The 21,883-nt window shown below is 38.0% G+C and overlaps 1 long non-coding RNA gene across 1 annotated transcript; it reads left to right on the forward strand.

Annotated features, from left to right (window-relative positions):
• The first annotated feature begins 550 nt into the window (after window positions 1-550).
• LOC145736661 (uncharacterized) lies at window positions 551-21,627 on the forward strand. The gene is made up of 3 exons (XR_014180074.1): window positions 551-710; window positions 848-1,050; window positions 21,085-21,627. It is a non-coding gene; the product is annotated as an uncharacterized LOC145736661 (long non-coding RNA).
• The last annotated feature ends 256 nt before the right edge of the window (window positions 21,628-21,883 follow it).

Genomic DNA, 21,883 nt, shown 5'->3' on the forward strand with positions numbered 1-21,883 from the left:
TATGACAATATCATCATTAGGTGATTCAGTAAACTGCATTGCTGAACCTCTAATGCTAATATGTCTTACGAGTATATGTAGCCTTATCTAAAAGCATGCTAAGAAATAGTAGTCATATTTTTTAATAAAGTAGTTTGTGGTGAGTTTAAATATTAGTTCTAGAAACCTCTTATATGAGACAACATCTGCCTATCAAGTACTATGATTGTAAAGAAAACATATTGTGCTGCTGCAATGTTCTTTTAAATCCATAAATCCAATACTTAATGAATCTAAATTTTTAGATATTTCGTTTAGTCGAACTTACCCCTTTCTATAGATACTATCTCAGAAGGAAAGAAATGTCTCCACTCTGTGAAGATGGACTACTTTAATGAAAAGCGGGAATCAGATAGTAATACCAAACCACAGACAACGCCTGTAATCCCTTGGGTATTAAGTGCATATTGTGCACCCGAGCATCCACTGTGACGTCACCCGGCGTATCGCATTGAGAAAAGAGGTTCCGCTGAAAGACCATCTTGGATCTGTGATGATGTCAAATGCCAACTTGTCACACTGCTGTTTGTTTTTGTTTTTGTGTTGTTGTGTCAAAAAAATGTACATGCAGCTGAAATAATTATTGTATTTTTATTACAATAATCCAATACTTGGCGAAGATTATTCACTAAATTCAAGTAAATGTATATTTATCAATGGTGATAGCCCAGGTAAGATTACAATGGCAATTTCATACCTAACCTGAATAAATTCTGCTGATGCATCACTTGTATACATTACTAAAAATTTTTCTAGTCTGACAAGTTTTTAAGGGTGGTTCAACTAACAAATTGGTCCTATTTCACAGATCTGTATCCTGTATATGCTGAATACTTCACTAATTTTCCATGTGGATGAGAAAATACAACTTTTATGAAGAAATTGACCTAAGCGAAGAACAAATTACCCACTAAGAAGATTACAACATATCAATCAAGTTGAAGAGTGAAATTGTGTGCAATGGGTTCAACTACTTACATTAGAACAGTGAATAAAAAAGCAAGTTTTAAGGTCAGTATATTGATTTTACTTAAATTAACATTCAAATGAACCCAATGCAGTTTTCATTATTGTTTTATGTAACACAATAATTAATATTATACTCTTTAACATTTTAATAAACTGCATTGCTCAACTTTGAGTTAATATGTATTATGCAGTGTCTTTGTAAAGTAGGTACTGCATAAATTTGATGAAATGGAAGGGACTTAAGCCTAGTTTATAAAACAAAATTTAATTTTAGTAATAGTATTTATATTAGTACTAAGAATAGAACCAATATTATGACGGAAGGAGTTTATAGAATAAGTTATTTAAATTTAGAATTAGTAATAACTGAATTCACTTTAAAAACCAACATTTTTTATGGCTAATACTAAAATTAAATCTTTTTGCCTTTTTCGCACCTGCAGTATGGTTAACCTGGCATTGACAGATGAATATTATCACAAAAATTATAGTTTTTAGGTACATGATTTTATTAACTTTTTCGTTTTCGTTTTGGGTTCCGGCTTAAAGAAAAAGGATTGCAGCTACAAGCTACAACTTTTTATTTAATATTTACTAATTATGTACTGGCACTTGTCAGTCTATATGTCATGTAATAAATAACCTCCATAAACTTATCATTTATAATCACCTTCAAGTTTTACAGTGAATACTGTTCACGCAAAAACATTTAAGGCATTTACGAAAATTATACCTGCTAATTCCACCGTTTACCACAATCGGTGTAACTTTTAAGGATCTGGTTCATTACGGTTGAATGAATTTTAGAACGCGATTGGTAATCCTATGTCTTTGATATCTGGCATCCAGATGCTCATTGTTGAAATGTTTTATAATATCGGCATACTCTCCCTCCATCTCGCAAACAGAACATATTCCAATATCCATTTTAATTTAACAGGTCACTCTCATAAGCTTGCTAAACTGTGGAACAAACCGCCAAACCGTCAACCATAAACTAATTTTTGAGGTTATGATTCTAAATTTTAAGGGAAAACCTGTCAAAAGTCACTTTTTTCTTAACTTACCGACGGAACTTCTCGATCCATAAATCATAAACCGGGTACATATATTCGGTATATGGGTAAAATTTCAGAACGGCAATGGTAGTTACCAAAAACAATTTTCGAACGCTCTAGGTTAAACAGGTATCTACCGGTAGAATATTCGTAAATGCCTTTAGTGTGCTAATTGTGTGTGCTAAACAAAAGTGGCAACACCGCGCGCTGCTTCCAGACAGACTGTGGTGGCGTGATGTGGTGGCAGCGTTGTAATTCTCGCGTTATTCTCTCTCGCGAATGCAGACAATACACGTTCACGCATTTTATTTACTTAGTTGTTGTATGTTTTTCAACTTTAAATTAAACAATTTTAATACAGTCCACTCTCGTATATAATTCAATTTCACGACCAATCCACGATTCTACATATCCACGTCAACATTTGGACCTTCGACACGGATTTTCACGTAAAAAGATCCGTTGAAGCCTGCACCTTTGGACCGGCCGCATAGAAACACGAAATACGGCCTTCACACGAGCTCGACGCACAACACGACTTGGTGAAATTACACTGGAGAAGTTGGGACAACCACGGAGACATTTAGCTGGTGAGATCGTTGAATTTTCTCACTTCCTATTATTTGTCCATTTGTCAAGTTTCCTATATCGTTTTACCCTCACAAATAATCTCGTTTATCACGTAAAGAGTGTTTTTCACGTTTGTTAAAATTGAACGTTTATTTATCGATTTTACCACGTATTTACCTCAATTGCACTAAAATGTGTACACGAATCTCGGTTGATTTTTGCATTTATGAATTATAGGTTGATTTTACGACAGTTTACCTAATCCACGTTTCATTCTCGAACTTAATCAGATATTCTCGTAGTACACGGCTCATTTGTTTCCTTATTAATCGATAAAAATGTCTAAAAAATCGAATATCAAATCTGTCGATACACAGTCGGCTATCGATCAATCATGCTCGTGACGTCATTTGTAAGCGTTTATACCGTTTTGAAGAATTTTTAAAGTCAAAACCACAAAACAAGTTTGACATTGAAACCCGATTAAAGAGTATTGAGGAGGATTTCTCAGAATTTGATCGCATACAAACGCGTTTAGAATTTTTGTCTGGATCCGAGGATGATTCTCGAATTGACACTGAATCAATGTTTTATTCTTTTATTGCAGAAGCTAAGCAGATTATTTCTGATTTAAGCAAAACAGATATAAATAATTTTGCCCAAGTAAATACGCAAGCGCATTTGCCCAATATTTCAAGCGCCTCGAACACGCCATCTCTTGCCGCGTTTGCAAGGTTGCCAGGCTTAGGATTGCCCACGTTTTACGGCAATTACGAAACTTGGTTTGGATTTATAGACGTTTTTAATTCAATCATACATAATCGAAAGGACTTACCGGACATTAATAAGTTTTTATATTTAAGGGTTTGCTGTAGAGGAGATGCTTTAAAACTTATTGACAGTTTGGAAGTCACTGGATCTAACTATTCTATCGCTCTCGATTTATTAAAAAACCGATATGCTAATGAAAAAGCTGTAATTAATTTTCACATTAACGAACTTTTATTTAAATTGCCAAAAGTAACAGAAGAATCTGCTGGTTGCATGAGAAAATTACTTGATAGGGTAAACCATCACATTTTGGCTTTAGATAAACTAAAATTGCCTGTTCAACACTGGGATGCTTTATTAATTCCAATTGTTCTTCAAAAATTAGATGAAATCACAATAAATGAGTGGGAATTAAAGCAAGCCACCAATAATTTACCATCTTTAAAAGAACTTGTTGAATTTTTAACAAAGAAAAGTTTTGTCATGGAATCACGAAATTATGATCACGCTTCGACGCAAAATAATTTAAAATATCGACAAACACAAAATAAAAAACCATCGTCATCGTTTCACACAAATTCTCGCCCGGAAACTCGTCAAGTATCATACTCATTGACAGGAAATGCTTTTAAATGTCAAGTTTGTGGGGAATCACATTTTATCTATCAATGTAGAACGTTTCAAAGCTACAACATTTCTCAAAGGTATGATCACATAAAAAAATACAATCTATGCAGCAATTGTCTTAGAACCGGTCACGACAGAGGCAATTGTAGATCTACAGGCTGCAAAGTATGCAACTTAAAACATAATACATTGTTGCATAGAGATAATAGAAACAATTCGGAAAATAGTATTAATTCCAGCAAAGTCACTACCTCTATAACGGAACACGACATGGTAGGGAGTGAGTCGTCACCAAATTGCTCTGATATTGTATCCAATAGTCAAAGTAATGTGCTTCTCGAAAGAAATGTTTCTAACATGCAAAATGTACATTTAAATCAATCGAAAAACTCGGTAACTAATTCAGCAACTGTTACATCACGAAACCTTATTGAAGGTATCAGGAATTGTAATGTTCTTGATTGTGTAGAATTGGTAGATTCAAATAATACAGTATCAGCCAGTTCAAGCAGCAAAAATAATTGTATAAATCGGCAAGTTTTACTGTCTACTGCTACAATTTTTATCCAAGATGATCAAGGTAATTATCAGCAATGTACCGCGCTTTTGGATAACGGTAGTCAATCAAACCTAATCACAAAAAGTTTATGTGACAAATTAAATTTGAAATTAAACCGCGAAATCATTAATTTATCTTCAGTCAATAAAATTGTTACTGACATTTTTTATACAACAGTCGCTATAATTAAATCCAGACACGACAATTACTCAAGAAAATTAAAGTTTTCAGTTTTACCATCGTTGACAGAAAAGTTACCGCTTATTGGATTTGACAAATCTCAAATTTCATACCCTGATAATTTGTATTTGGCTGATGAAAACTTTAACGTTCCTAAGGTTATCGATATTATTTTAGGAATTGAAGTGTTTTATGAAGTAATTGGTAAAAACCAAATTAATCTAGGACATAACTTACCAGTATTACATGACACTCGACTCGGATGGGTGTTTGGTGGAAACTTACATTTTTTTGACACTCGACTAAACAAAGACAAAACACAGATTTGTAATTTAATAACTGATATTTCTAACCAACAACTACAAGACTTATTAACTCGATTTTGGGAACAAGAAGAACTACCCATAACCAAACATTTTTCACGAAAAGAAAAAGAGTGTGAAACACATTTTCAGAATACAACTCTCCGTAAACCTGACGGTAGATTCGAAGTTTCTTATCCTTTTGATAAAGAAATTGATGCTACATTAGGGGAATCTAAAAGCATGGCCTTGAAGAGGTATTTGTCTTTAGAAAACCGCTTAGAGCGAAATCACGATTTAAAACGACAATATTTTTCTTTTATGCACGAATACGAATTTTTAGGGCACATGACCTTAAAAAATACTTTAGACACTGATGAGTCATTTCCCGATAATTCATTCCTTTTGCCTCATACCGCGGTTTTGCGCGAAGAAGCTACCACTACAAAATGTAGGGTGGTATTTGACGCTAGTGCCAAATCATCTACCAACGTTTCACTTAACGATTTACTTCTCGTAGGACCTACAATACAAGAAGACTTTATCGGCTTTGACAATTCGCAACACGCTAATCAATTGAATAATCTTCCTGAATTAAAATCAGGAGCTGTTGTATTAAATTTGATAGATGTTAATCAAAACAATAAAGTGCAGAATAGTACTTTCACAGACTTGTTTGAAAAGTACTCTTCATTGCGAAAACTAACACGAGTAACTGCATACATTTTTCGTTACTTTAATCGTTTAAAACACAAGGTTAGACCAATATCTCGGACTATAACTTCTGAAGAGTTAAAAAATGCTTTACTAACGCTAATTCGACATGCTCAAATGAAGGACTTTAAGGAGGACATTTTGCAACTTAAAAAACAAAATCAAGTTAAATCGACCAGTAAACTCCTTAATTTGAATCCTTTGATTGATAAACATGGTATTCTTCGAGTTGGTGGACGGTTGGTGAACTCTGAACTGGACTTTGATCAGCAGCATCCGATAATCTTACCTTATCAACACAGATTAACTGAACTGATTGTCACAGATGCTCATTTAAAACATTTGCACGTTGGAGTTCAAAATTTATTGTCTATCATTAGGCTTAAATATTGGCCCATAAAGGGAAAGACTATCGTAAAGAGCGTTTTAAAAAATTGTATGAGATGTTGTCGAGTTAAACCAAAACCTGCAACTTTTTTACTGGGGGTTTTACCACGAACTCGAGTTACTCCATGTCGACCTTTTTTCCACTGTGGTGTGGATTACGCAGGTCCTGTGTTAGTCAAAGAAGGTACTTTGCGTAATAGTAAACGATTAAAATCATATATTTGCATTTTTGTCTGTTTTTCGACGCGGGCAGTGCATATAGAAGTCGCTAAGGACTTAACGACACATAGTTTCTTAAATTGTCTAAAAAGGTTTATTTCCAGACGAGGCAAACCTTCTAGCATTCATTCCGACAATGGATTGAACTTTGTGGGCGCAAATAACTATTTTCTCGATCTGTATAATTTACTTAATGACACGAAACATAATGAGACCGTTGCTACGTTTCTAGCTGATGACCAAATTAGCTGGAAATTTATCCCAGCTCGTTCCCCTCACATGGGAGGATTGTGGGAGGCGGCCGTAAAATCAGCTAAGTTTCACCTCAGAAGAGTTCTAGGAGAATCTGTATTATCCTATGAGGACATGTACACGCTTCTCGTGCAAATTGAGGCTTGCCTCAACTCTCGACCGTTACAACCTCTCTCTACGGACATAAGCGACCTGACCCCGTTAACCCCGTCCCATTTCCTGATCGGCGACTCTCTACTCTCCCAGCCTGATGAAAATGTTACGGATGCTAAAATATCTTCCCTGGAAAGATACAAATTGCTTGCTAAAAAAACTCAGAGATTTTGGCAACGTTGGTCGAAAGAATATCTTTCCACCCTACAATTAAGGACGAAGTGGAAGAAAGACTGCGCAACTTCTCTACAACTTGGCAGTCTGGTTGTTCTGATGGACGAAAACACTCCGCCCCTACGGTGGGCAATGGCTCGAGTTGTCACTCTACATCCTGGAGCTGATGGAGTTATCCGAGTGGCAAGCGTTCGGTTACCAAGTGGAAATGTGGTAGAGAGGACCCTATCCAAGATCTACCAGTAGAAGCTTTGGAAGAAGACTTATATGGAAATGGCAACCAAGGCGATGTTGAGAAAAATGCATCCGCCTGATTAGATTTTGAAACGCCCAGCCTTTCAACGGAGCCGGCAATGTTCACGCAAAAACATTTAGTGTGCTAATTGTGTGTGCTAAACAAAAGTGGCAACACCGCGTGCTGCTTCCAGACAGACTGTGGTGGCGTGATGTGGTGGCAGCGTTGTAATTCTCGCGTTATTCTCTCTCGCGAATGCAGACAATACACGTTCACGCATTTTATTTACTTAGTTGTTGTATGTTTTTCAACTTTAAATTAAACAATTTTAATACAGTCCACTCTCGTATATAATTCAATTTCACGACCAATCCACGATTCTACATATCCACGTCAACAAATACTAATACTTAAACTAAATTTTGTTCTATAAAGTGGGCTTTACTTTTTGCAAAAACACTTGGAACCTTATTTTTATAGGATGTTTTGGATTCTTTGAACAATTCTTAACATATTTCATGCAACATACTCCATACTGATATTCAATTGTTTTTAAACAAATGTCAAAAACACTTTTCAAAATTATAGGTCCCACAAATTTTACTTAACTTTTTACTAAAAAAATTAAAATCAGCTGTTCAAAATGAACTGTTACAACAACAATAACCAAGGCGGTTTACTATCATTTTACATTTTTTTTTAAATGTCATTAATAATTTTTGGGGATGTTAATCTGATTTATTTGAACATTATTGGTTTCAAATTATCAATATTTCCAGGACAATTGTGGTACAAGTTGCATGGAACAATACATTTGTTTCTAGAATCCAAAATACAATAATAAAGAAGTGTTGCCATTTAAAAGATCAAAAATATTTTAAATACCCAGTTTTGGGCCCTGCATAATTCCAATTCATATAACACAAGCCGCAGTTAATAAAATTAAAAACATCCAAGACTTTTGGTGAAAAGTTAGTCTTTAATTTTATTGAACTTATGCAGTATGCATGTTACAAAAGCACTGTATGTAGTGTTATCTAAATGCATGTTTGAAGGAACAGTAATAATCCAATTCATATAAGTGTCAATTTTTCAGATCAAATGATGGCTACGAAATTACTTATATGATACAACATTTGCTTATCTAGTACCATAATTGTAAAGCAAACATACAGGGTGTTACAAATTCGATGCATTAGCCGAGGCATTAGCATTGCTATCTCAGAACTCAAAAACTCAAATTTCTATTTTATTTTTTTACCACTTTAATCAATGGCACCTTCTGGAGGCACTTTTTTATGCTCTTCAAGAAAATAGTTTTAGTTTTCAGCTCAGATGTAACGTTTTTAGATACCAACATCAACTTCAAATTTTCAAATACGGACCTCAACTTTTTATTTCATTTTTCAGTAGCCACAGACCTTCTGAAACTAATAATGTGTCACACTTGTCAAAAAAATAAACCTAGTGTACCTACTCGTATTATGTATTTGGTATTTTAAGATTTTTTAAAAAATTAAGGGATTGAAATTGATATGTTGTCATAATGAGTAGATAATTTAGTTTTATATGATATAATAATTAGGTTTATTACTCTTTCGAAAAAGAGAGAGAGTTTCTTATGGTACTTTTCATTTATTTAAAAAAAAAAGTTTTTGGTTAGTTATTTATTTTTCAGATACTCAAATGTTTGAATTCGAGGTTGAGTTTTGATGAAACAGCCTAATCATATCAAACTAAATTATTTACTCATTATGATAACATATGAATTTCAAATGCTTATTTGAAAAAAAAACAAATACATAAGTACACTAGGTATAATTTTTTGACATTATTATATTCGGGAGGTTGGTAGCTACTAAAAAAAACGAAATCAAAAGTCCCGGTCCGTATTTTAAAATATTAAGTTGTAACGAAGTTACTAATTTTTCGCTGATTTAGTTAAAATACGCGTGACCTTCACTGCTGGGTGCTAGACCGAGGCCGTCGTGGCGTCGATTCTATCGGGACCGTCCGGGGCCGTTCGAAATGGTTCGGTGGGCGCTGAGAGTGGGTACCGCCACTAACAGCCCCCACCGTGGGATTTGTGTATAAAAGAAGGCCCCGAGCCGGAAAATAGGGATTCTTCGATCATCAAAAGATCGAAACCAGCCAGCTAAACCGATCCGTGCCGACCGTTATCTCTTATCTCCGCGAATTTGTAAGTAAAAAATAGACACATACCGACCGTCCGGTATTTGTTCTGTTTGCTGTTTAAAACCCGTACCGTTAACTATAGTTATTGTAATAGACTGTAAATTGGGGCATTTTTAGTATTTTCCCGGGGTTTCCGTTTGGGGGATTTTCAGTATTTCTCCGGGGATTTTCATTTGGGACATTTGCTATATTTTTCCGGGGTTTTCCGTTAGAGGGTATTTCTGGTGAAACGGCGCCGGCTTCAGTTACTTTGTTTGTGAAACAGTCAGGTAATCCTTCTGGTCCTGTTCCTGTTTGTTGAACACCGGGGAAACGGTGTAGCAAGCGGGAACGGTGAAACCTGTGACTCGTTTGCTTAGCTCCGGGGAAACGGAGCAGTAAACGGGTTTGGGGATACTGGAGGGATTAGCGGCTGTGTGACTGGCAACGTCACGAGACTTCAAACCTCTGTTGCATGCTTGGGGAAACAGTGTGCAACGGAGGCTCTATTTGTCGAACCCCGGGGAATCGGGGAGAGGCACCTAGAGGTTAGGTCGAGTGACGGGAACACCGCTGGTCACGTAATTGGGCCTCATTGGGTTTTGGAACGAATATCGGCGCCGAATAGTCAGTTTTACATAACCGTACCGTACCGCCGTTCTTTCACCGTGTCACAGTCAGTCTTAATCTACCGTAGTCAGGCTAATCAGTAGTGAAGGGTCCGTAGGTAGTTTTCATTATCGTTACACGCTTTCCCCGTACCACCGTATAAGGTAATTTCCGTTTCATTGGGTATTCGTTACCGTGAGTATTTACTGTAAGTATTGAGAGCCGTAATACAGTGCAATTAGTGAAAACAGTTGTTTTAATTTTGTTTTCTTCCCGAACCCTTTGGAACTTTTCTCCAGCTGTCTAAAGGCTACCCAGGTACCGCAAAGTGGACCTTCAGCCACTATAAATAACGAAGGTGGCGCCCGAGGCAACGTAACCGAAGAAAACCGCGAGAAAAGCGCTACAAAGTTGATGATGGTATCTAAAAAACTAAACGTTGTAGCTAAATACAAACATTATTTTCTTAAATAGCATAAATTAATGCATCCAGAAGGTGCAATTGATTTTCCAAAATAATCAATAATAAAGTAGTAAAAAAATAAAATAGAAATTTGATTAATTGTTTTTGTTGGATATCTCCGGATGTAATAAAAACAATTTTAATTTTTTTTTTACCAAATTATTTAGTAATAAAATGAGCAACTTTGCCTCCATTTAACTAAAGCTCTATCAACTATACTTTCTGAGATAGCAATGCTAATGCATCTAATTCGTAATACCCTGTATTTGTGCAGCTGCAATGTTTTTTTTAACAATCCAATACTTAATAAAGTTCAATTTTTTGATATTTTGATTATTTGAATTTACCATTTTCTATAAATATTGTCACGAATAACATAAGTTGCACCATGTTCCGTTACCGAGTCTGGCCCCGGTCTCCCCCAGTGCACTGCCGAATCAGCGAGACCGGCAAATTGGGGTCATGAGACGAGTATTTAATCAGCGTCTCAAGCCATCGAAGATTACTGGTCTCTGGGTCGGTCTATCGAGCATCAGTCCGAACTTCCTAGTGCCCGGACGGCTCGATACCTTCTTGGAAATCCAGGCTGAACAGACTAGAGTCCTTACGCAACCCAGTGGTGACCGTCGGGACTCTTGACCCTTTCAGTACCTAAAGTAAGTCCTTTAGGGCGTGTCGGTCATAGGGGTTCCCTGCTCGTATCGAGCGGGTTTCGCTTGGCGACACTCCAAGGGGGGCTTGCTGTGCATAAAGTAAATCCTTCGGGCTTGTCGGACATAGGGGTTCCCTGCTCGTATCGAGCGGGTTCCGCTTGGCGGCACATCAGGAGGCCTTACGCACACTCACACACACACACACCCCCACGCACCCCCTCGTAGAGAGAGTCCCATGGGCGTCCCGCCTGTAGCGGTACTAGCGGCCCTCTTAATCTGGGAGTAAGATTTAGTTAGGCATCATCGTCAGTGTACAAATAAAGGAGACATACTTGAGCTACGTTTGTTGTTTCTCTTCCTGCGCTACCCCCAAAACGTGACATGGTGGAGGCGCCTTGTTGAATCCCGGGGCTACTGATCTCCATATCTGTGGCCAAACCAAGCCGTACGCCCTAACAGGAATGAGAAAAGCGTACAACTTGAGATCAGCAAATCCTAGCAGCCCCATTCAACCAAGGCACAGGAGCTCAAGCGTAGGAGACCCTTGGATGCAAGAAACAGATTACCTAACCCTTACGCTTGCAAATACAAGAAGGGAAGACACTGAGCAGCCACAAGAACCAGAAAACGATCTGGAAAATACAGTGATAGAGACAGGAGCACAAGTACACCCTGAGAAAGGAGATAAAGCATTAGAAGGCAAGAAGGGGTCAAGAGAAATGGCGGACATTACCATTTCGGCGGTTGAGGCAGGGGAAAAAACACCCGCACTACCTCAATTCATCAGCCCACCAACGTTCAACCCGGGCAGTGATTCAGCCCCTCAGTTTATCGGCACATACGAGCGAACGGCAGTGGCCAATAGCTGGAACGATGCGTTAAAAATACTATACTTTCACTCGTACCTGCAGGGCGCCGCAAACATTTGGTATAGAGAATATAAAGCAGCAAACCCTGACAGCAACTGGCAACACATTTGTCAAGCATTCAAGACTGAGTTTAGCGACGGTATCAACAGTCGCCATTTGCTTGCAAAGTTAAGGCAAAGGAAGCAAAGGGACCTGGAACAGACAAAGAATTATTTCTATGATCTAAGGGTCCTATACGAAGAATACAAAGAAAACGTAGATCTCGACGAATTCGTAGATATTTTCCAGAGTGGGCTAAAAGATATACCAAGAGCTAAATACTACTGGCTCACAAATTTTCCTAATAACCCACCTAGGAACTTGGACGAAGTCAAAAAACTTTGCATCACAATAGATAACGCTCCTGAAAAGTTCTCGACACCGCTCACTTTTAGACCGCAGCATCAAATAGAAGAACAGGCCGCTGGACCAGTAGAACAAAGACAGTCACCTTTTGGCAATCCCCGCCCTTACAGAACCCCGCCACCGCTCAGGAGAGACTATGGCACAAACCATGCCAGTAATCCAGAAAGACAGTACCAATCCACGAGGACATATGACAACAGGCTCAGGTGCTACAACTGCGGTAAAATAGGCCACTTTGCTGCTGTGTGTAGAAGTAGACAGCAGCACCCAAACTCCAGGGGGTGGCAAAACTAAGTCCCGTCACCCTCTCCACTCGGGGCACAACGTGCTATAAGATACTATACATAAATGCTGTTGTGAACGATTATTACGTACCGGCGATTATTGACACAGGTGCGGAACTAAATGTGATAAGCCATCTCCTGGTCAACAAAAAACATAGGATCAGAGACCCACCCACGTTGCTTGTGACAGCTGGCGGTCAGAAAGTAAGAAGTCTAGGCGACACATTGGCATCACTGGAGCTCAGAGGCAATTACGAGAAAAAATTAGAAATTAAAGCAACGATATTGGAGAATACACCACAACCCCTTATTTTGGGCATGGAGTTCTTAAGGGAAATGCAGGCAGCAATTTGCTTAATATCCAACATACTCACCCTAAATCAAGATTTGGTGATACCGCTCGGGGCAAAGCAAGATTCTGCACCCAAAAAACCATGCAAAACACGAAGCTGGAGAGAAGTGATCCAAGAAATACCTGGGTCCATCTTCAGTCTTCCAAGCAGCACTGCATGGGCCTTTGCAGTCTCTTCAGCTCCCAGTAGGGACAGAGGTGTGGGAAAAGCCATCAGGGACCATTTGGCGGATTACAGCACAGAAGAACTACCCATAGGGAGCGTGGTCAGTTTGTTTAAGAAAAACAGACATACCCTACAGATGATAGTAAAAGAAGAGGGTAGCGAATATATCCCTACTCATACGCTCCAACATTGCTGTAGGAAATTGAAAGATTGGGCAATACGAAATAAAATAAGTAAGGTGGCTATACCTAGATTGACATCCGCAAACGCAAACAGCGAGTCAGATTGGGAGAAGCTCAAAGACTTGCTGTATGAGACTTTCAAGGAAACGAGTGTGACGGTACTGGTTTCAAAAAATAGAGAACCCCGACCAAGAAAGACCAAGACACAAACCAGCTCCTGGAACACCCTGCCGAACTACATAGAAAACGATGACCGCTTGATAGTTAAGTTGAAGGCAAAGGAAGATTACACTCTGAAGCCAGGAGAGAAAAAATCCATCAAAACTGAACCAAAAATACCCCTATCTACAGAGATGTTATTAGTACAAAACGAGGGATGGCTAGTACGCAACAACCTACTATGCAACCTAGAAAGAGCCGAAAACTCTATATCATTGACCCTCAAGAACATAGGGCCAACTAGAAGGGTTATTTACAAAGACACAACGGTGGCACGGCTAGAAGAGCCCAGTGGGTTGAGCACCACAGCACTCTTTACAACACAGAGAATAGACGAAGAAGTAGTGACATTAGAAGACCACAAACTAGACCACATTACGGATAAGCAGTTCAAAAAAGAACTAGAGAGTCTACTGGTTGAATATGGGGACGTATTTTGCAAGTCACCAAAATATATGGGCAAAACACAACTGATAGAGCACAAAATAGAAGTAACAGAAGATAAACCAGTGAAATGCCGCCCTTATAGAGTCTCACAATCCGAGCGAGAAATCATTGACACACAAATAAAAGAAATGCTCAATTGCGGAGTAATAAGACCATGCCACTCGCCGTGGGCAAGCCCCGTTGTACTGGTGAAAAAGAAAGATGGCACGACGAGGTTCTGCGTGGATTACAAAAGAACTATAAACCCAGTCACCAAAAAATCATGTTACCCGATACCACAAATCGATGACATTCTCACATACATGGGAAATGCCAAGTACTTTACAACTTTGGACATGTTCTCGGGTTACTGGCAGATTCCTATAGAAGAGTCGTCCAAACAATACACGGCTTTCACGGCACAGGGACATGGATCATACGAATTCAACGTGTTAAGCTTTGGTCTATGCAATGCACCAGCAACCTTCCAACAACTTGCAGATAAGATATTTAGAGACTTAAAGTGGAAGGACATACTAATATATCTAGATGATATTATTATTTATTCAGAAAACTTAGAGGAACACTTAGCAAAATTACAAAAAGTATTCCAGAAAATGAGAGAAGCCAATCTGACCTTAAAACCGAGTAAATGCGAATATTTGCAGGAAAAGATAAGGATTTTGGGCTACACAGTAAGCAAAGAAGGAATAAGCCCAGAGGAAGAAAAACTTGCAGGGATTAAGCAATTCCCCACACCTAAGAAAACAAAGGACCTACAAAGCTTTTTAGGATTATGCAATTTTTATAGGAAATTTATAAAGGACTACGCGGTATTGGCACGGCCCTTACATGAGGCCACAAAAAAGAACAAGTTCTGCTGGGGTGAAGATCAGGCGAAAGCATTTGAACTGCTGAAAGAAAAACTGACGTCATCCCCAGTATTAAAACATTACAATCCGAATATAGGATGTACAATGCACACGGACGCCTGTATAGATGGAATAGGGGCAATTCTGCTCCAAGAAGGCAGTGACGGTCAAGACCACCCGATAGCTTATATAAGCCGGGCCTTGTCAAAAGCAGAGAAGAACTATTCGATCAGCGAGCTGGAGCTATTAGCAGCAGTCTGGGGAATGACCTACCTTAGGCATCTAATTTATGGACACCCTGTAAAAATCGTAACAGATCATCACGCATTATGCTGGATACACAATGTAAAAGATCACTCAAGAAGATTAGCACGTTGGGCTCTCAAGTTGGCAGAATTTGACTACACGGTAGTCTATAAAAAAGGCAGTAAGCACCAAGACGCGGACTGCCTATCACGGAACCCGGTGGCAGGATGGAGCGAAGTCGAATTAGATGAATTAGACGATATACCCACTTTCACGATATCAACGTTAGACATAGGAGAATTGCAGAATAAGGATAAGGCCATACTAGAATTAAAAACAGCAATAAGCAACCCCGAATCAACAAACGTTGACGCACTGACACGGCGAAAAATAAAGAATTTTAGGCTGAGGGAGGGCGTTCTGTATAGAGCAACACAAACTAAGGAAGGACTGGAACACGCACTCGTGATCCCCCGGTCACTTAGGGAGGAAATTTTGTGGGAAGCTCACAACGCACCTACCAGCGGACACATGGGGGTAACAAAAACTCTGAGCAGACTTACTCCCAAATACTATTGGGATTCGATGACTAAGGACGTCAGAAATTACGTTAAAGGTTGTAGGGACTGCCAGGCGAGAAAAGGGCCAACAAATGATAAGCCATTGGGCTTACTCCAGCCAATAAAAGTGGGCAAAGTATTTGATAAAGTAGGGATAGACCTACTGGGACCATTCCGGAAAAGTAACCAAGGCAAGACAACGATAGTAGTAGTGACAGACTACGCGTCAAGATACGCCATCACAGCGGCCCTGCCTAACGGGAAGGCAGGACCTGTGGCAAAATTCTTATTGGAACGAGTAATACTAATTCACGGCGTTCCTAGAAGCATCCTCAGCGATAGAGGCAAGGTATTCCAATCCGAACTGGTGCAGGAATTACAACAGATTATGGGTCTGAAAAGCACTTTTACAACGGCATACCACCCTTCGTGCAACGGCCTAACTGAACGCTTAAACAAAACGTTGGCGGACATGCTGTCACTATACTGCAACACAGAGCAGACAGATTGGTGCACGTATCTGCCTTTCGTGACATTCGCATACAATACGGCCAAACAGGAGACGACACGTTTTAGCCCATTTCAACTAATATTCGCAAGGAACCCCACACTCCCACTGGACGCCACCCTTTTAGAAACTGAGGACGAGTCGAACACGTACGAATTACGAGAGAAAGCTTTACTGTTAAGGGCAATTGCTGTAGATAATATCCACAAAAAACAAGAAAAGGACAAGGACATTTACGACAAATATCACAGAGATGGTGAATTTGAGGTAGAAGATAGGGTGAAAATATTCATCCCAATTAGGAAAGTGGGAAAAAGTGAGAAACTGCTGCTACGATGGTTCGGACCCTACAGAATAATAAGGAAACTCAGCGAAGTTAACTATGAAGTAAAACAGGAAAAAGGGAAAAAAAACGGATATAGTGCACATAGGGAGGATTTTACCATTTTACGATGAATGGACTTTGGGGGATATATCCGATGTGGATTCAGACGTAGAAAGCAAGGAAGGGGAACAATAAAATAAGTTGTAAGGGTAACATTTTGCATAAGTAGGGTGCAAACTCAGTATATTTCATAAAGCTAACATAGTCTAAACAATTATTTAAGTAGGTTGACCAATCATTACGCCTCTTCCGCCAGGATATCACAACCTAGGAACTCACGGAACAAGCGACCATCCCGCGCACTTCGAAGTGGACGAGGAAAGTCAGTAGAGGGCGCCACCACCCGCGAACTGAGTAACGGGTGCTCTGGCGCACAGTTAGGCAAGACGAAGCCGCGTAAGGCCGCCCTCCAGGAAGGAGCAACAGATTCCAGGAGAACCACAAGGGAGATAACAAGGGGAGCGTAATAGGACATAAGTTACGATTGGTCACACGGTGTAAATAAAGCCATGGGGCATGTAGGTTATTTAGTTAAGTTAGGGTTAAGTGTCCGGGGCGAACACTCTTCAGAGGGGGGAGATGTCACGAATAACATAAGTTGCACCATGTTCCGTTACCGAGTCTGGCCCCGGTCTCCCCCAGTGCACTGCCGAATCAGCGAGACCGGCAAATTGGGGTCATGAGACGAGTATTTAATCAGCGTCTCAAGCCATCGAAGATTACTGGTCTCTGGGTCGGTCTATCGAGCATCAGTCCGAACTTCCTAGTGCCCGGACGGCTCGATACCTTCTTGGAAATCCAGGCTGAACAGACTAGAGTCCTTACGCAACCCAGTGGTGACCGTCGGGACTCTTGACCCTTTCAGTACCTAAAGTAAGTCCTTTAGGGCGTGTCGGTCATAGGGGTTCCCTGCTCGTATCGAGCGGGTTTCGCTTGGCGACACTCCAAGGGGGGCTTGCTGTGCATAAAGTAAATCCTTCGGGCTTGTCGGACATAGGGGTTCCCTGCTCGTATCGAGCGGGTTCCGCTTGGCGGCACATCAGGAGGCCTTACGCACACTCACACACACACACACCCCCACGCACCCCCTCGTAGAGAGAGTCCCATGGGCGTCCCGCCTGTAGCGGTACTAGCGGCCCTCTTAATCTGGGAGTAAGATTTAGTTAGGCATCATCGTCAGTGTACAAATAAAGGAGACATACTTGAGCTACGTTTGTTGTTTCTCTTCCTGCGCTACCCCCAAAACGTGACAATATGGTCTCAGATGGAAAGTAGTGCGTACATTCTGTGAAAGTCAAGATAGAGAGAGTAGAGATAGTAGATTTCTAGTTTCTACTGTTCAATGTAAAAAATAATATAAAAAGTTTTAAGTGCATATTGTGTGTGACGTCACGCGGCTTATCACTTCCATCTGTTGTTATGTCAACTAAAGTTGGAATTTGTCACTTTGCTTTTGTTTTTATTTTGTTTTGTCAAACAGATTCCCATGCAGCTAAAATAGTTATATTTTTAATTTTAATACAATATTTCAATAATAGTTGAAAATTGTATAATTTCTAAAATCAAGTAAATGTATATTTTTTGAAGGACATAGAGCCTGCTGGTCCAGGTAAGATTACAATGCCAATTTCATACTTAACCTATGTATTTAACCCTGCTGATGCATAATTACTACACATTTTTCTTGTCTGGCATTTTTTAAGTATAATTCAAGTAACAAATTAGCCCTATCTTACAGATCTGTATATGGAATATGCTGAATACTTCACTACTTTTTCATGTGAGAAAGCATAACTTTTATGAAGAAATTGACTTAAACAAGGCTCAATTTACCCACCAAGAAGTACTACATTAGAACAGTGCATAAAGAGCAAGTTTTAATGTTAGTTAACTATTTTTACTGAAATTGACATTAAAATGAGAAGCATTGCAGTTTTCATTATTGTTTTATGTTAACCCAATAATCATCATTATTTAATTTGGTAAATTGCCTTTTTGAACGTCATTATATTTAGTGTTATCTAAAAGCATGTTTAAAGTAATAGTAATAATGAGGTAGTTTACAGTGAGTACAAATGATGAACTCAAGACACCGCTTGTATGAGACATCTTCTATCTTATGAGTACTATGATTATAAAGCAAACACCTTTGTGTAGTTGCAGTGTTTTTAAAATAAGTAAATTTTTCTGAATTTTTAGATAATTTCATTATGCAAGTTATTCTTTTTTTATAAATAATATCTCAGATAGACAGGAATTAATATTAAGGTTGATTTGATTATTTTAATCAGAGTAAACTGTTTGGGTAGCTACAAAAAGTATCTTGTAAAACTGTGACAGTCCCAATTTTCTTTGTTTTATAATATAACACCCTGTATATTATTGAATTTTTAAATTTACTCATTGATCGATTGACCAGGAAGACTTGTTACATCTAACGTGCACCGTTTTGTAATCTTTGTTTTTTATAAGCTATGTGATAATATTAGTTTTAATTTAGGATGGGCAATTTTTTTTAAAACAAAAATTAGAAGTGTTTTCTTTTTGTTTTGACTATGCAGGGTGGAGCATAAATTTGTGGCAGAAAAAATATTGGTATTTTTAAATAGAACCACATTTTTTAATACATTTTAAATTCTACACTTAATTCTTAAACTTTTACCCTATACAGGGTGTCCCATAACTATATGACAATCTCTGGGGAGCATACAGGGGAGGTCAAAATAATACGATTTATTCATATAAACATTTTTCCTAAAGTCACTCCTAAGGGAAATATCGAGCCCCAAAGAACTGCCTTCCAATTAACGTTTTTGGCCGTAACTTCTGAACCACTTTGTAATGTAAAATAATAATTAAAAAATTAAATTAAATTAATAAAAAAAATAATAATTAAATACTTATTCAATTAACGAGTATTTTTCCATATCTTTCGTTATTCTACACATAAACTTTGAATACTAATTTACATAAAAAGCTAGTTTAACGAATATTTTTAATAACATTGTGGTTTAAGCAGTTCAATGAAATCGATTTATCTCGAAAACCGTTTATTTTATCAAAATAAAAGAAGAGTACAATTTTTCGATCAAAATGTCAAGAGTATTCATTAATGGCGTTTGTAGCTGAAAATAATGACAGCTATCAAAGTTTAAGCAAATTTTGTCTTAGGTACCAGTTAGTTCCTGCCTTTCTGCTAAGACGAGATACCTGGTTTTGATGTCAAATAGAAGGTCTCTTTCGATAAAACATTAAACCCAAAAATCATTACAATATACAAAGTGGTTCAGAAGTTACGGCCAAAAACGTTAATTGGAAGGCAGTTCTTTGGGGCTCGATATCTCCCTTAGGAGTGACTTTAGGAAAAATGTTTATACAGTGCGTTTTTTTTAACGCGCAACATAGGATTTTACGTGTTAAATTTTTAAGCCCATGTTAGACCATGTTGTTTTGGAACTACAAGTGTAAAACTTGACAGGTGTGTGTTTAGTACCCTGAAGCTTAAGTAAGTTTACCAATTAGGTCTAAAAAGTGTTTACAAACTAACGAAAAATCATCTTTTTTCGAAAATATTTTATCTTTCCATGCTCCCTGTATGCATGGTAGGTGCTTGTTGTTTTTGATACTGGCAGGGCAGGTAGCAGGTAGAGTGACATATTTATTTATAACGTCAAAAGAGCATTTTATGATTGTTTGGGATACTGTTTGGTTTCAAACTGAGGTCACTTTGAACAATTTATTTTAATAAATACTTCTTCTGTACTTAATTCTTGATATAAAGTTAATATTGGCATTTTGACCACCCTGTTTTACTTACTATGCCAAATTTTACCTGCTACCTGCCCTGCCAGTATCAAAAACAACAAGCACCTACCATGCATACAGGGAGCATGGAAAGATAAAATCTTTTCGAAAAAATATGATTTATCGTTAGTTTGTAAACACTTTTTAGACCGAATTGGTAAACTTACTTAAGCTTCAGGGTACTAAACACACACCCGTCAAGTTTTACACTTGTAGTTCCAAAACAACATGGTCTAACATGGGCTTAAAAATTTAACACGTAAAATCCTATGTTGCGCGTTAAGAAAAACGCACTGTATGAACAAATCGTATTAGTTTGACCTCCTCTGTATGCTCCCGAGAGATTGTCATATAGTTATGGGACACCCTTTATAAAGGGTCTTACAAATTCGATGCATTAGCATTGCTATTTCAGAAACTATTGTTGATAGAGCTTTAGTTAAATGGAGACAACGTTGCGCATTTTATTGCTTAATAATTTGATAAAAAAAAATTCAAATTTTTTTATTACGTCTGGAGTAAATTCCAAAATAATCATTAATAAAGTGGTAAAAAACAAATAGAAATTTGACTTTTTCGGTTTTTGTCGGAAATCTCTAGATGTAATAAAAAGTTTTGTTAAGTATTTAGCTGAAATCGGTTAAAACACGTTGACGTTTTTTATGTTCTTGTCGTAATATTATTTTCTTTGTTTCAGATATTCTCCCGGTGAAGCGAGATGCATAAAAAGTCGTACAGGGGAATGCTGGAATTCTTATTTATTTTACTAATAAACTAAAAATTGGGGCGCGGGTTGTGTGTAGTTTTATTTACTATTTCGATTTGCTGTTATGCCATATGTAGCATTTTCCTATCCACAATATTTGGCCGCATAATTTTTATTTAATGTCCGACTAAATGGGGATGTATTAAAAGAATTGTCATTCCTTTAAATGTCAATCTACGCATGGCGAACTGAGTAACTGTGCAGAAGTTGACATTGGAATTGAACCAGACCAGCAATCAGTCATTAATATCTATCAAACGTACAATTTATTTTCCAACTGATTAACATCCTACAGCAAAATTAGCTTTTTGTGTCTGCCCAGTTCCGAATTATATCGAAGAATCAAACTTTTATTACGTGTGTTCTCTAAGAACGAGCCATAATGTTTATTATTAGAATTAAAAAAAAAACGAGTTTTTTAATGTGTATACAAACTTGAACGTGTTTGAAACACTCTTTGAGAAGTAAATATAAAATCAATCTTTTCACATGACTTGAGTCATGATCCGAGATATTACTACTCGGATCATGACTTATTCTGTTTCTGGTTTTTGTTTTAATGTTTGTCATATGGGAGAATGCCCTTTCAACATCTGCATTTCCATGAGGAATAATTAATATTGCGAGAGCAATTTTGGAAATATTTTGAAATATGTATTTTTCGTTAAAACTTTTAAGTTCACTTAATTCACTCCAAAAGCACACCATCGATTTTTGAAGAAGTTGTTGT

The sequence above is a fragment of the Ips typographus genome, linkage group LG12, assembly GCF_016097725.1.
Source record: "Ips typographus isolate SLU linkage group LG12, UJ_Ityp_2.0, whole genome shotgun sequence".
Lineage (NCBI taxonomy): Eukaryota > Metazoa > Arthropoda > Insecta > Coleoptera > Curculionidae > Ips > Ips typographus.